Raw genomic sequence first — 15000 nt, 5'->3', positions numbered from 1 at the left:
ATATTAATGTACACTCATATAAAAACAATGTAAAAGGATTTTTTGTAAAACAAAAAAATAATGATCTTGATGTAACCCCCAATTTTCAGGAGTGTGGTCACACTCTGTATGTATATCTATATATAATATATATATATATATATATATATATATATATATATATATATATATATATATGTGTGTGTGTGTGTGTGTGTGTGTGTGTGTGTAGAGAGAGAGAGAAGAGAGTGGAAGTGGACAGGTGCTATTTGAAATATACATTTGAAAAAAACTCTCTCTCTCTCTCTCTCTCTCTCTCTCTACAAAAAAACTGAGTTCCAGGTTATCTAAGAACACGAACATCCTGCAACGGAATTTAGATCAAGTCGTACAGTAAGTTCCAAAACTGAAGCGACAAATTTCAGAGAATTTCGTTCGAAATTCACTAATGGCAACTACAAAACTCGTAGCTAAAAAAATATATATATTTTTTTCTACAGTGAAACCTCTATCAAGCAAAAATAAAGCTAACATATTGATGCACAAATATCAAAATCTATGATATTTATAACAATCAGAAGAAAATTACGGTAATAGTAATTATTTTTAAAAAAAAAAGAGTATGCAATTACTTACTTCAAAACTATAGAAACGACAATTTGAAATTCTCGTTCAACACAGAATTACCAACATTACCAATGTATAATTTCGCAATGTGGAAACAAATATTTTAATATTATAGTGTTTTATCAATTATTTTAGCGAAGATGCATAAAACCATGCAATTATCAATAGAATGTGAAAGGAAAATCTCCGCGACATTAAACATAATCAACCATGATGCACCGTAGATTCAATGGAGAAGTTGGGGGTGGTTGGTAGTTCTGATTCTAGCTTCGGGGACCGAGCATAAAACACCATTCTTCGAGAAAGGCTCTAACCTCTGCTGCTACCTTCAGGTGACTAGGCCTAGTTCCGGGCATTGCAAGGCTTACAATGCAGGGCACTGTCCCTGTTATTTAGGCAAAGATAGAACCTTCAGGACCGACACCAGAACCTGTCCTTGCACCTGGGAAACAGACTCGCGATATAAAAAAATAAGAAAGTCGGTCGCAAGCAACCATAAACATCCGTAAAATCGCCATACTGGTTAAGTAGGGAGACGACCAGACCCCCCCCCCCCCCCTTTCCCCCCCTTTCTTTATACCTCTACCCAGAATACTAACTCCACCTTTTTGCACTTCAACCTACTACCTCAAATCTTCGAATCATGATCCCAACCGTGAAATTTAAGACTGAATTTGCGTAAGTGGGCGTATCATAAGGGAGTGATATCACCCAAATTCACTATCTTACTGAAAATGATATTCCCTTGGGAAACTTGATTAATAGGTTTTGCTGCAGATGGTGATAACAATTTAATGGGGCAGCATAAATCGGTAGCCAGTAGATTGAAAGAAGAATTTCCAGGTATTACAATACTGAAATTGTACCTGCCATTCATTTCACATATGTGCTTCCCGAGCAGCTAAGAAACTCCCTCGCAAATGTGAGGACTTAGTCCGAAAGGTATATACATTTTTTTTCACACAGTTCTGAAAGGCTTCAATGAATTCAAAGAATTTCAAGGATTTTGTGATGTAAAAACCTCACAAAATTACTGCATATTTCACAGACTAGGTGGTTTTATCTTTCAGATGGCTGTAGAACGCGTCCTGGAAAAACAATGGGATGCATTGACTTTGTTTTTTTGTTTTTTACAGAAAAACATCTCCAAGAAAGCTTAGTTATGACTAGTGATATCTTAGAAGCATTGCGACCCTTCAATGTTACTTTATTTTAAAATTTCTTAAATATGTCCTCCCCAAATTCCAACAGCATTCAATTTATTTGAGTTCCAAAAGTGCATATTCTACAGTCCATATCTACATACTCAGAGTGTGTTGTTTATATTCAGAGCAATTGATAAGTTACATGGACAGGCCAATATATTAATTCTGTTTCATGATATATCTGCCATTGATCCAGCTGACAAGAGATATTTCATCCCTCTTAGAAATATATACCTGGGGTCATATTTTCATGTTCTTGTACAAAGAGATCGATATACAGACCAAATTATGCTGGATGATGTTCGGAATCGTTGCAGGGAATTTCTCATTGTAGCTTGTGTAGAGATTAGGAAAAGACTTTCCATTAGGAAAAGATGAAGCTGTGGAAAAAATTGGCTATTTTTTATGTAGATCAAGTACTAAGTGAGTATTACAAGCGTTAACATCCCGACTTTGGCAGATTTAGTAGAATCCTTTCCGAGAGTCTATTCTGGTGACATTCAATGACTGGATGATGATGGAGGCGTCTCCCCGCAGTACAAAATCCCATGATAGTATAAGGAACAGTGATAAAAAAAATATAAAAAAAAAGAAAAATTCTTTAAGGAACTTCTTGATTTCACGGCTCGGCTAAGCCAAGTGGTTCAAGCTTCAGAACGTTATCTGTATTTGCCTTAAACATTCTGTCACTGCCAAAAACCAATGCAGAAGCTGAGCGCATTTTTCCAAAACTGAATCTGATAAAGACGAAACATCGCAACAAACTCTCTAACACTACGTCAGCTTCATTAATTACCCTCTCAGAAATGGTTTAAAAAACCTCAAGGGAATGACGAAAGTCCAGATTTACTGATTGGTTTGCAAGGCACTGACTCTGACTTCCTGAATAATAAGAATGTGACATCACTTCCCGTAGGGAACATACTTTGGATGAATGGAGTGATTCAAATAACCATGGCAAACATTTATAGTCTAATCTATAATTCATAAGAAATATTTTGTGCATTGCCAAAGAATCTTTAATAAAATATGTTTTCTCCATATTTTCGATAACTTTATGGAATATATTTATGAACTGATCTGATGTTTAACTATTCTGAGGAATTGATGAGTTTATTTATGAATTGTGATTATTTTCATATTGCATAATAATTAGCAGATATTTATTTTTCAGTGAGTAAAGGAATAATATATTTTTCTTACATTTATGCAGCGTAGTATTCTTGTGCATACCTCTCTTGATATTTCTTAGTGTTGAGAAATATATTTATGAACTTTTTAGTGTTGTTTCATTCATACCTGAAAAATTTGTATCATATGTATATAAATACTAGTGCTAACTGTGCTATATATTATATATATATATATATATATATATATATATATATATATATATATATATATATATATATTATATATATATATATATATATATATATATATATATATATATTATATATATATATATATATAGAATGTAATAAATCAGCTTCAGACTGAACACTGTCCGGCGTATCTCGGTTCGATTCTCAAATTTTACTAACATTATAATCAGTTACTTTGTTTTTAAAAAGATATGAAGCACCTGAATTCCGGTAAAGGGGAAAATATAACTCTAAAAAGGAATAATTAGTAAACCCAACTCATATACAGGTAAAGAGATTAGGTTGATTATAACCAGGGTGACCATTTTATCTAGTGTAGCAAAATACACACCACCCCGCGGTGTGGAGCAGTGTTGTCAAAACGCGGAGAAACTACAAAAGTGGCGGAGAAGATTCGAGTGGGAGGTCTTGAATGCAGAGCTGAGGTCTGCACTCCGCACGCATGTGGAGCTGTAGGTCCGCATATTATATTTTTGCTACTGGAACTTTTTTTTCCATTAATAAAGCTAATTTAAATTATACTGTTTCATCAACCACATTACACATATTTAATATTTTTAAAAATACTAATATTATTAAAAAACAAAAAAAGAACCATTCTCACTAGTCTTGAGTGTTTACGCCCCAATATCATTTAAGATGGTAAATTGTGACAACAGCAGATGACGTAACCCAAACCGTGATGTCCTACAATGTATTCATTCTTTAGGTCCAGCAATCTTCAATCTGCCCTCGTATTATCATATATAGGTTAGTAAAATTTGGTTAATTTGTAAATTAATCTTAGGGCGAGACTGTACCTTACATTATTGTAAACTTAGTCATGTTTAATGGAGTATTTTTTTTTTTAGAAAACAAGTGCAAATGGTTGTTAGGCAATTGCATTAATTGAAGTGATTCAACTGATTATACCGGGGGGGGGGGGGGGGGGAATAAGTTTCGATAACAGTATACTAGGAAGTGGTGTATTAAGATCGTGTATTTTCTTTATATTAATGTAGTTTGTTGCTGAAAATTGGACCATTTACGATGTGCTCTTTTCCAATTTCTTGAAACTCATAGCCCTGAATAGGTCATCGTTTGGCTTAGGATTGCATATATATATCTGCTGTCCATTCTCCTGGGGAAATATCTCATTACAAAAATATCAGGATAATAAAGGAAGGTGGCATAGACCATCCCCCCATACATGTTTAATATCGTTTTTTAAGCCTAGACCTATGTTATATATTAGGTTCTTTATCATCATTGATTATTACTTCAGCAAAGGTTTCTGATTTAACATACTGCATATTACCTAAAGTGACAAATGTGGTTTAAAAAATAAAGAAAGGAAAGAACAAACTACATATGGATATCGAAGGATTTATGGAGTTGGCTAACAAAGCAAAGAACTGAGTGAAAAGCAAACCGTTTTTTTTTTTTTAGTAAAAGAAATAAACTTTCAGTGCAGTTTGTTGTAACTTCCACTTTTTGCTGAAAACTTACTTGCCAGCGTTCACTTTGTAGCCTAATTTACGCATCAAATCATATATAACAATAAATAACTATAAACAGTAATATATATTATATATATATATATATGGAATGTAATAAATCATCTTCAAGACTGAACACCGTGCACGTATCTCTTTCGATTCTAAATTATACTATCATTAAAGTTGTCATGTTTCAAAAGATATGGAGCAACTGAATTTCGGAAAGGGGAAAATCTAACTCTAAAAAAGGTTTAATTAGTAGACCCAACTCATATACTGGTAAAGATTAAATTTAATATAACCAGGGTGACTATTTCATCTAGTTAGTGTAGCAAATTAACATTGCTTGGTAACACGTACTACACCTCCCGTGCGGAGTTAGTTTCTCGGTGATGTGCGGACTCCGCGGCAACCCTACGTCTAGGCCAGTCCCTTACGACTCTCCTGATTGGCTGTTGATATGCTAATCAGGGTTGGAAACCCTCAGTCTCTCAGAGAGTTCACATAAGCAGGATGATATGTCAGCCTCTCCCTGAGGGGTACGTTTTTTTCACCAGTATCCTCTCAGGAGACGTGGAACATACATCCTACCTATGTGAACTCTCGAGAAAGACTGAGAGCTTCCAGCCCTTGATTGCTTATCAACAGCCAATCAGGAGCGTCGTAAGGGACTGGCCTAGACATCACATGCACGGTTGGTGTGAATCTCTAGTACTAAACATGGTGGGAACTCATGGGACGCCGTGTTTAGTACTAGCCCCTTGGCGATCAAAGTATCATATACACCCATTTCTATATGGTTTGGTGGTCGACAAATTATATTATAACTATATTCTTTGATCCCGAGAGGCTAGTGCTAAATATGGCGTTCCCGCTGAGCTTCCACCATTTTTAGTACTAGCACCTCGGAGGTGACACGTATAATAAGCCAAAGTAACACCAACTGAAACTTACCACCCTCCTATCAATGTTGAGGTGGTTGCTTCTTTCAACTTCCTTAGAGAGCATCATAGACAAGAGTGGTTAATTATATTTCGAATAGTCCCCTTTTCAGGTAATATACATGCAAGGAATTATCAAAATTACTTTTAATAGCACTCACATAGCCAGATGTGTTTTATAATTACCTACAAGTGAGGTAACGCGTTCGTTTGCTTCATTGCCGTAAATAGACCACTTGGTCTAAGTTCGTCTTTCATGTGATTGTATTGTTATACTACCGAAATAAATCGGCAAGTACATCAAAAGGTGTGAGGGTTCTTTGTATATATTAGTACTCAGATATATTGCTGAAGAAATGGTTTGCCTTTTGATCACAGTAGGCCTACGATATCGGAAACATTGACTTCAGCAGGGTCCTGATTTCAGCCAATCACTTTAGTGAGCTATGCGCCACATCCAATTAAAACCTACGTTAGTGAGTGGACAGATGCAATGAAACAGCCTATAGTATGACGTTTGCTCTCTCTCTCTCTCTCTCTCGGTAAGTCTTGATTTTCCCAGCTCAAATATTCGAAGAAAGTGTGTTACGAAATACTGTATAAATATGGAACTGAAAATGGCGTCAGTGTAACAATAATAAAAATAGTTTTTTACATTCTATATACATTGCATGGCAAAATGGGATTCTGGCATTATGAATTACCTAAGAACATGAGATCTTCTGTACATTTTTAAACGAGAGTAACTCAGCGCTTTAAAAATATATTACGATGGATGAAATTCATCATTGTAACGTATACTTTAGCGCAAGTATGCTATGCACCGTACAGTATAAATCATTAAGAAGTGAGTGCCGAAATTTGGTAAATCAATTATGAGCTAGATTTATAATGTGGGAGAGAGAGAGAGAGAGAGAGAGCAATGCTTGTTTTCTCACTTATAGTGCCAATTCTTCTATACCTCGATCGACCGACTGGTAAAATAATGGCACAGCGATAGATAATTACTGAAACATGGAAGAAAAAGTGGACAGGTTTATTTTGTAAAAATTTCTTGGATATGAATATGAGTGATTTACTTTAATGTATATATTTGCAGTATATGTATTTGGTAGTTCGGTAACTTTCGTTAGTTTAAGCTATATTTTATAAATATAAATATTATGTACACTCATATAACAATGTAAAAGGATTTTTTGTAAAACAAAAAAATAATGATCTTGATGTAACCCAATTTTCAGGAGTGGGTCACACATCTGTATGTATATATATATATATATATAATATATATATATATATATATATATATATGTGTGTGTGTGTGTGTGTGTGTGTGTGTGTGTGTGTGTGTGTGTGTAGAGAGAGAGAGAGAGAGAGAGAGAGGAAGTGGACAGGTGCTATTGATTGAAATTATACTTTTTGAAAAAAACTCTCTCTCTCTCTCTCTCTCTCTCTCTCTCTCTCTCTCTCTCTCTCTCTCTCTCTCTCTCTCTACAAAAACTGAGTTTCCAGGTTATCTAAGAACACGAACATCCTGCAAACGGAATTTAGATCAAGTCGTACAGTAAGTTCCAAAAAACTGAAGCGACAAATTTCAGAGAATTTCGTTCGAAATTCACTAACTGGCAACTACAACTCGTAGCTAAAAAATATATATTTTTTTCTACAGTGAACCTCTATCAAGCAAAATAAAGCTAACATATGATGCACAAATATCAAATCCTATGATATTTATAACAATCATAAGAAAAAATTACGGTAATAGTAATTATTTTAAAGTATAGCAATTACTTCAAACTATAGAAACGAAACAATTTGAAATTTCTCGTTCAACACAGAATTACCAACATTACCAATGTATATTTCGAGCAATGTGGAAACAAATATTTAATATTATAGTGTTTTATCAATTATTTTTTAGCGAAGATGCAAAATAAAACCATGCAATTATCAATATAATGTGAAAGGAAAATCTCCGCGACATTAAACATAATCAACCATGAATGCACCTAGATTCAATGGAGAAGTTGGGGGTGGTTGGTAGTTCTGATTCTAGCTTCGGGGACCCTTTTGAGCATAAAACACATCTTCGAGAAAGGGCTCTAACCTCTGCTGCTACCTTCAGGTGACTAGGCCTAGTTCCGGGCATTGCAAGGCTTACAATGCAGGGCCACTGTCTGTTATTTAGGCAAAGATAGAACCTTCAGGACCGACACCAAACCGAACCTGTCCTTGCACCTGGGAAACAGACTCGCGATTATAAAAAATAAGAAACGTCGGTCGCAAGCAACCATAACATCCGTAAAATCGCCATCTGGTTAAGTAGGAGACGACAGACCCCCCCCCCCCCTTTCTACCTCTACCAGAATACTAACTCCACCTTTTTCACTTCAACCTACTACCTCAAATCTTCGAATCATATCCCAATCCGTGAAATTTAAGACTGAATTTGCGTAACGTGGGGGCGTATCATAAGGGAGTGATATCACCCAAATTCTTACTATCTTACTGAAAATGATATTCCCTTGGGAAACTTGATTAATAGGTTTTGCTGCAGATGGTGATAACAATTTAATGGGGCAGCATAAATCGGTAGCCAGTAGATTGAAAGAAGAATTTCCAGGTATTACAATACTGAAATTGTACCTGCCATTCATTTCACATATGTGCTTCCCGAGCAGCTAAGAAACTCCCTCGCAAATGTGAGGACTTAGTCCGAAAGGTATATACATTTTTTTTCACACAGTTCTGAAAGGCTTCATGAATTCAAAGAATTTCAAGGATTTTGTGATGTAAAACCTCACAAATTACTGCATATTTCACAGACTAGGTGGTTATCTTTCTAGATGGCTGTAGAACGCGTCCTGGAACAATGGGATGCATTGACTTTGTTTTTTTACAGAAAAACATCTCCAAGAAAGCTTAGTTATGACTAGTGATATCTTAGAAGCATTGCGTGACCCTTCAATGTTACTTTATTTTAAATTTCTTAAATATGTCCTCCCCAAATTCACAGCATTCAATTTGATGTTCCAAAGTGCATATTCTACAGTCCATATCTTACATACTCAGAGTGTGTTGTTATATTCAGAGCAATTGATAAGTTACATGGACAGGCCATATATTAATTCTGTTTCATGATATATCTGCCATTGATCCAGCTGACAAGAGATATTTCATCCCTCTTAGAAATATATACCTGGGGTCATATTTTCATGTTCTTGTACAAAGAGATCGATATACAGACCAAATTATGCTGGATGATGTTCGGAATCGTTGCAGGGAATTTCTCATTGTAGCTTGTGTAGAGATTAGGAAAAGACTTCCATTAGGAAAAGATGAAGCTGTGGAAAAATTGGCTATTTTTTATGTAGATCAAGTACTAAGTGAGTATACACGCGTTAACATCCCGACTTTGGCAGATTTAGTAGAATCCTTTCCGAGAGTCTATTCTGGTGACATTCAATGACTGGATGATGAGTGGAGGCGTCTCCCCGCAGTACAAATCCCTGATAGTATAAGGAACAGTGATAATATAGAAAAATTCTTTAAGGAACTTCTTGATTTCACGGCTCGGCTAAGCCAAGTGGTTCAAGCTTCAGAACGTTATCTGTATTTGCCTTAAACATTCTGTCACTGCCAAAACCAATGCAGACGCTGAGCGCATTTTTTTCCAAAAACTGAATCTGATAAAGACGAAACATCGCAACTCTCTAACACTACGTCAGCTTCATTAATTACCCCTCTCAGAAATGGTTTAAAAAAACCTCAAGGGAATGACGAAAGTCCAGATTACTGATTGGTTTGCAAGCATGACTCTGAACTTCCTGAATAATAAGAATGTGACATCACTTCCGTAGGGAACATACTTTGGATGAATGAGTGATTCAAATAACCAATGCAACATTTATAGTCTAATCTATAATTCATAAGAAATATTTTGTGCATTGCCAAAGAATCTTTAATAAAATATGTTTTCTCCATATTTTCGATAAACTTTATAGGAATATATTTATGAACTGATCTGATGTTTAACTATTCTGAGGAATTGATGAGTTTATTTATGAATTGTGATTATTTTCATATTGTATAATAATTAGCAGATATTTATTTTTCAGTGAGTAAAGGAATGATATATTTTTCTTACATTTATGCAGCGTAGTATTCTTGTGCATACCTCTCTTGATATTTCTTAGTGTTGAGAATATATTTATGAACTTTTTAGTGTTGTTTCAATTCATACCTGAAAAAAATTTATCATATGTATATAAATACTAGTGCTAACCGTGCTATATAATATATATATATATATATATATATATATATATATATATATATATATATATATATATATATATATATTATAATATATATATATATATATATATATATATAATATATATATCTATATATATATATATATATATATATATATATATATATATATATATCTATAGAATGTAATAAATCAGCTTCAAGACTGAAACACTTGTCCGCGTATGCTCGTTCGATTCTAAAATTGTTTTAACTAACATTAATACCAGTTACTTTGTTTTAAAAGGATATGAAGCACCTGAATTCCGGAAAGGGGTAAAAGAGAAAATAATAAACTCTAAAAAGGAATAAATTAGTAAAACCCAACTTACATATCCAGGTAAAGCTTATGGTTGGATAATAACCAGGGTGACCATTTTAGTCTAGTGTAGTCGAAAAATAAAAAACCCATTTTTTGGCTTTTTGGGTGCCCCCCCAAAACCCCTCTACACCAACCCGGTGTGGAGCAGTGTTTTGTCAAAACGCGGAGAAACGACCAAAAGTAGCGGAGAAGATTCGGAGTTGGGAGTCCCTTTGAATGCAGATCTGAGGCTCTGGCCACTCCGCACGCAATGGGTGGAGCTGTAGGTCCCGCATATTTATATTTTTTGCTACTGGGAACTTTTTTCCATTAAATAAAAGCTAATTTAAATTATAAACCTGTTTCATTAACCACATTACACATATTTAATATTTTTAAAAATACTAATATTATTTAGAAAAAAACGAACCATTCTCACTAGTCTTGAGGTTTGTTTTACCCGCCCCCTAATTCATTTGAAGATGGTTAAAATTGGTGACAACAGCAGGATGGACGTAAACCCAAACCGTGATGGTCCTTACAATGTTATTCATATCTTTAGGTCCAGCAATCTTCAATCTGCCCTCGTTAGTTATAATTAGTATAGGTTAGTAAAATTTGGTTAATTTGTAAATTAATCTTAGGGCGAAAGACTGTCTTACAATATTGTAAACTTAGTCGTGCTTTTTAATGAGTAGTTTTTTTTTTTGTTTTTTAGAAAACAAGTGCAAATGTGTTAGCAATTGGCATTAATTAATTGAAAGTGGATTCAACCTGATTAATAACCGAAAATTTAAGTTTCGATACCAGTATACTATGGAAGTGGAGTGTAATTAACGATCCGTGTATTTTCTTTATATTAATGTAAGTTTGTTGCTGAAAATTGGAAACCGCATTTACGATGTTGCTCTTTTCCAATTTCTTGAATGAAACTCATAGCCCTGGAAATAGGTCATTCGTTTGGCTTAGGATTGCCCCCCATGTATATATCTATTGTCTTGTCCATTCTCCTGGGGAAATAATCTTCATTACAAAAAGCATATGAGAATAATAAACATGTTGGGCATAGATCCGTACATGGTTTAATATCGTTTTTTAAGATCCACTAGACCTATGTTATATATTAGGTTTCTTTATCATCATTATTATTACTTCAGAAAGTTGGTTGATTTAACATACTGCATCTTACCTAAAGTTGGACAAAATGTGGTTTTAAAAAAGAAAGGAAAGAACAAACTTAACATATGGAAGTATCGAAGGTATTTATGAGTTGGCTAACGCAAAGAACTGAGGTGAAAATCAACCGTTTTTTTTTTTTTTAGTAAATGAAATACGTTTTCAGTGCAGTTTGTTGGTGAACTTTCCCCACTTTTTGACTGAAAACTTACTTCTGCCAGCGTTTCACTTTGTAGCCTAAATTTATCGCAATCCAAATCATAATTTTTTATAACAATTAAATTAACTATAAACAGTAAATATATGTATAATATATATATATCTATTGGGAATGTAACTAAATCATCTTCAAGACTGAACACCGTGCACGTATCTCTTTCGATTCTAAATTATACTATCATTTAAAGTTTGTCATGTTTCAAAAGGATTATGGAGCAACGAATTTCGGAAAAGGGGAAAATCTAACTCTAAAAAGGTTTAATTAGTAGACCCAAACTCATATACTGGGTAAAGATTAAATTTAATTAATTAATAACCAGGGTTGGAACTATTTCATCTAGTTAGTGTGTAGCAAATTAAACCATTGCTTGGTAAACAACGTACTACACCTCCCGGTGCGGAGTTAGTTTCTCCGGATGATGTGCGGACCTCCGCGGCAAACCCTTACGTCTAGGCCAGTCCCTTGACGACTCTCCTGATTGGCTGGTTTGAATATTGGCTAATCAGGGTTGGAAAAACCCTCAGGCTCTTCGAAGAGAGTTTCACCATAAGCAGGATGTTAATGTTTCAGCCTCTCCTGAGGGGTACCGTTTTTTCTCACCAGTATCCCTCATCGGACGTCGGTAACATAACATCCATAACCTCATGGTGAACTTCTCGAGAAAGAACTGAGAAGCTTCCAGCCCTGTGATTGGCTTCGTCAACAGCCAATGCAGGAGCGTCGTAAGGGGCTTGGCCTAGACATCACATGCACGGTTGGATGTGAATCTCTAGTACTTAAACAATGGATGGGAACTCATCGGTACGCCGTTGTTTAGGTACTAGCCCCTTGGCGATCAAAGGTATCAATATACACCCATTTCTTCTATATTGTGTGGTCGGCAAAAAAACAAAATTATATTAATAAACTATAATTCCTTATGATCCCCAGAAGGAGGCTTAGTGCTAAATATGGCCGTCCCACGCGCCTGAGCTTCCAACCATTTTTAGTTAACTATCACCTCGGAGGTGACCACGTAAATAATAAGCCAAAGTAACCACCAACTGAAAAACTTACCCAACCCCCTGTCCCTTCTATCAATGTTGAGGTGGTTGCTTTCTTTTCAAACTTCCCTTAGAGCGCATCATAGACAAGAGTGGTTTAATTTTATAATTTCGAATAGTCCCCCTTTTCAAGGTAATATACATGCAACGGAAAGTTATTCCAAAACTTCTTTTGAATTAGCACTCACATAAGCCAGAGTGTTTGTTTAATAATTACCTACAATGAGGTAAACAAGGCGTTCGTTTGCTTCATTGCCGTAAAAAGATAGACCACTTGGTCCATAAAGGTTCGTCTTTCATGTGATTCTGTATTGTTATTACTACCGAAATAAATCGGCAAAGTATATCAAAAGGGTGTGAGGGTTCTTTTGTATATATTAGTACTCAGATATATTTGCTGAAGAAATGGTTTGCCTTTTTGAATCACAGTAGGCCTAACGATTTATCGGTAAACATTGACTGACAGCATGGGTCCGATTTCAGCCAATCACACTTTAGTGGAGCTTATGCGCCAACATCCAATTAAAAACCTACGTTAGGTTTTGAGTGGACAGATGACAATGCAAAAAGCCATATAGTATGACGCTTTGCTCTCTCTCTCTCTCTCTCTCGGTAAGTCGTTGATTTTTCCCAGCTCAACTATTCGAAGAAAGTGTGTTGACGCAAAATAACTGTTAAATGTATGGAAACTGAAAATGGCGTCAGTGGTAACAATAATAAAAAAATTAGTTTTTTTTACTTTCTATATACATTGCATGGCAAAAAAATGGGGGGATTCTCCGGCCATTGATGAATTTACCTAAGAAACATGAAGATCTTCTGTACATTTTTTAAACGAGAGTAACTCATCGCTTTAAAAAATATATTACGATGGATGAAAACTCATCATTGTAAACGTAATACTTTAGCGCAAGTATGCTTTGCAACCGTACAGTATAACATCATTAAGAAGTGAGTGCCGAAATTTGGTAAAATCAATTATGAGACTAGATTTTATCAATGTGGGAGAGGAGATGAGCGAGGATGGAGAGAGAGAGAGGACCAGAGAGAGAGCAATGCTTGTTTTCCTCACTTATTAGTGTCCAATTCTTTTCTATACCTTTTCCGATCGGACCGACTCGGTTAAAATAATGGGCACTGGGAGGGGGGGGGGGGGGGCAGGATAGATAATTACTGAAACACATGGAATAAAAAGGGGACAGGTTTATTTTTGTAAAAATATCTTGGGATATGAAATGATGAGGTGATTTACTTTAATGTAGTATATTTGCAGTATAATGTATTTGGTAGTTCTGGTAACTTTATCGTTTAGTTTAAGCTCTATTTTGATAAATATAAAATATTATGTACACTCATATAACAATGTAAAAGGGATTTTTTGTAAAAACAAAAAAAATAATGATCTTGATGTAACCCAATTTTTCAGGAGTGCTGGTCACACACTCTGGTAGTGTTCTATATAATTATAAAATATATATATATAATTATACTTATATATATATATATATTGTGTGTTGTATGGGTCTCATTGTGTGTTTGTGGTCGTGCTGGTGTGTTGTGTGTGTGTGTGGTGTGTGTAGAGAGAAGAGAGAGAGATGAGAGAGAGAAGGAAGTGGGACAGGTGCTATTTGAAATTATACATTTGGAAAAAAACTCTCTCATCTCTCCTCTCTCTCTCTCTCCTCTCTCTCTCTCTCTCTCTCTCTCATCTAACAAAAGAACTTCGAGTTCCAGGTTAATCTAAGAACGAACCCGAAACATCCTGCAAACGGAATTTAGATCAAGTCGCATACAGTAAAGTTCCAAAACTGAAGCGACAAAACATTTCAGAAGAATTTCGTTACGAAATTCACTCAACCTGGCAAAACTACAACTCGTAAGCCTAAAAAAAATATATATTTTTTTCTTACAGGGTGAAACCTCTATCAAGACAAAAATAAAGCTAACAATTATGATGGCACCAAATATCAAATCTATGATGAATTTAATGAACAATCATAAGAAAAAAATTACGGTAATAGTAATTATTTTAAAGTATAGCAATTAACTTCCAAACAAACTATAGTGAAACGAAACAATTTCTTGAAATTATTCTACGTTCAACCACCAGAATTAACCAACATTAACCCAAATGTTATTTATTTCCGAGCAATGGGTGGAAACAAAATATTTAATATTATAGTGTTTTATCCAATTATTTTAGCGAAGATGACTAAAATTAAAACATGCAATTATCAAATAGAATGTGAAACAAGGAAAATCTCCGCGACATTAAACGTAAATCAACCATGGAATGCACCTAGATTCAATGGAGAAGTTGGGGGTGGTTGG

Source organism: Macrobrachium nipponense, chromosome 8, assembly GCF_015104395.2.
Source record: "Macrobrachium nipponense isolate FS-2020 chromosome 8, ASM1510439v2, whole genome shotgun sequence".
NCBI classification, from domain to species: Eukaryota; Metazoa; Arthropoda; class Malacostraca; order Decapoda; family Palaemonidae; genus Macrobrachium; species Macrobrachium nipponense.
The sequence above is the reverse complement of the archived record's forward strand: the minus strand, read 5'-3'. Positions refer to the sequence as shown.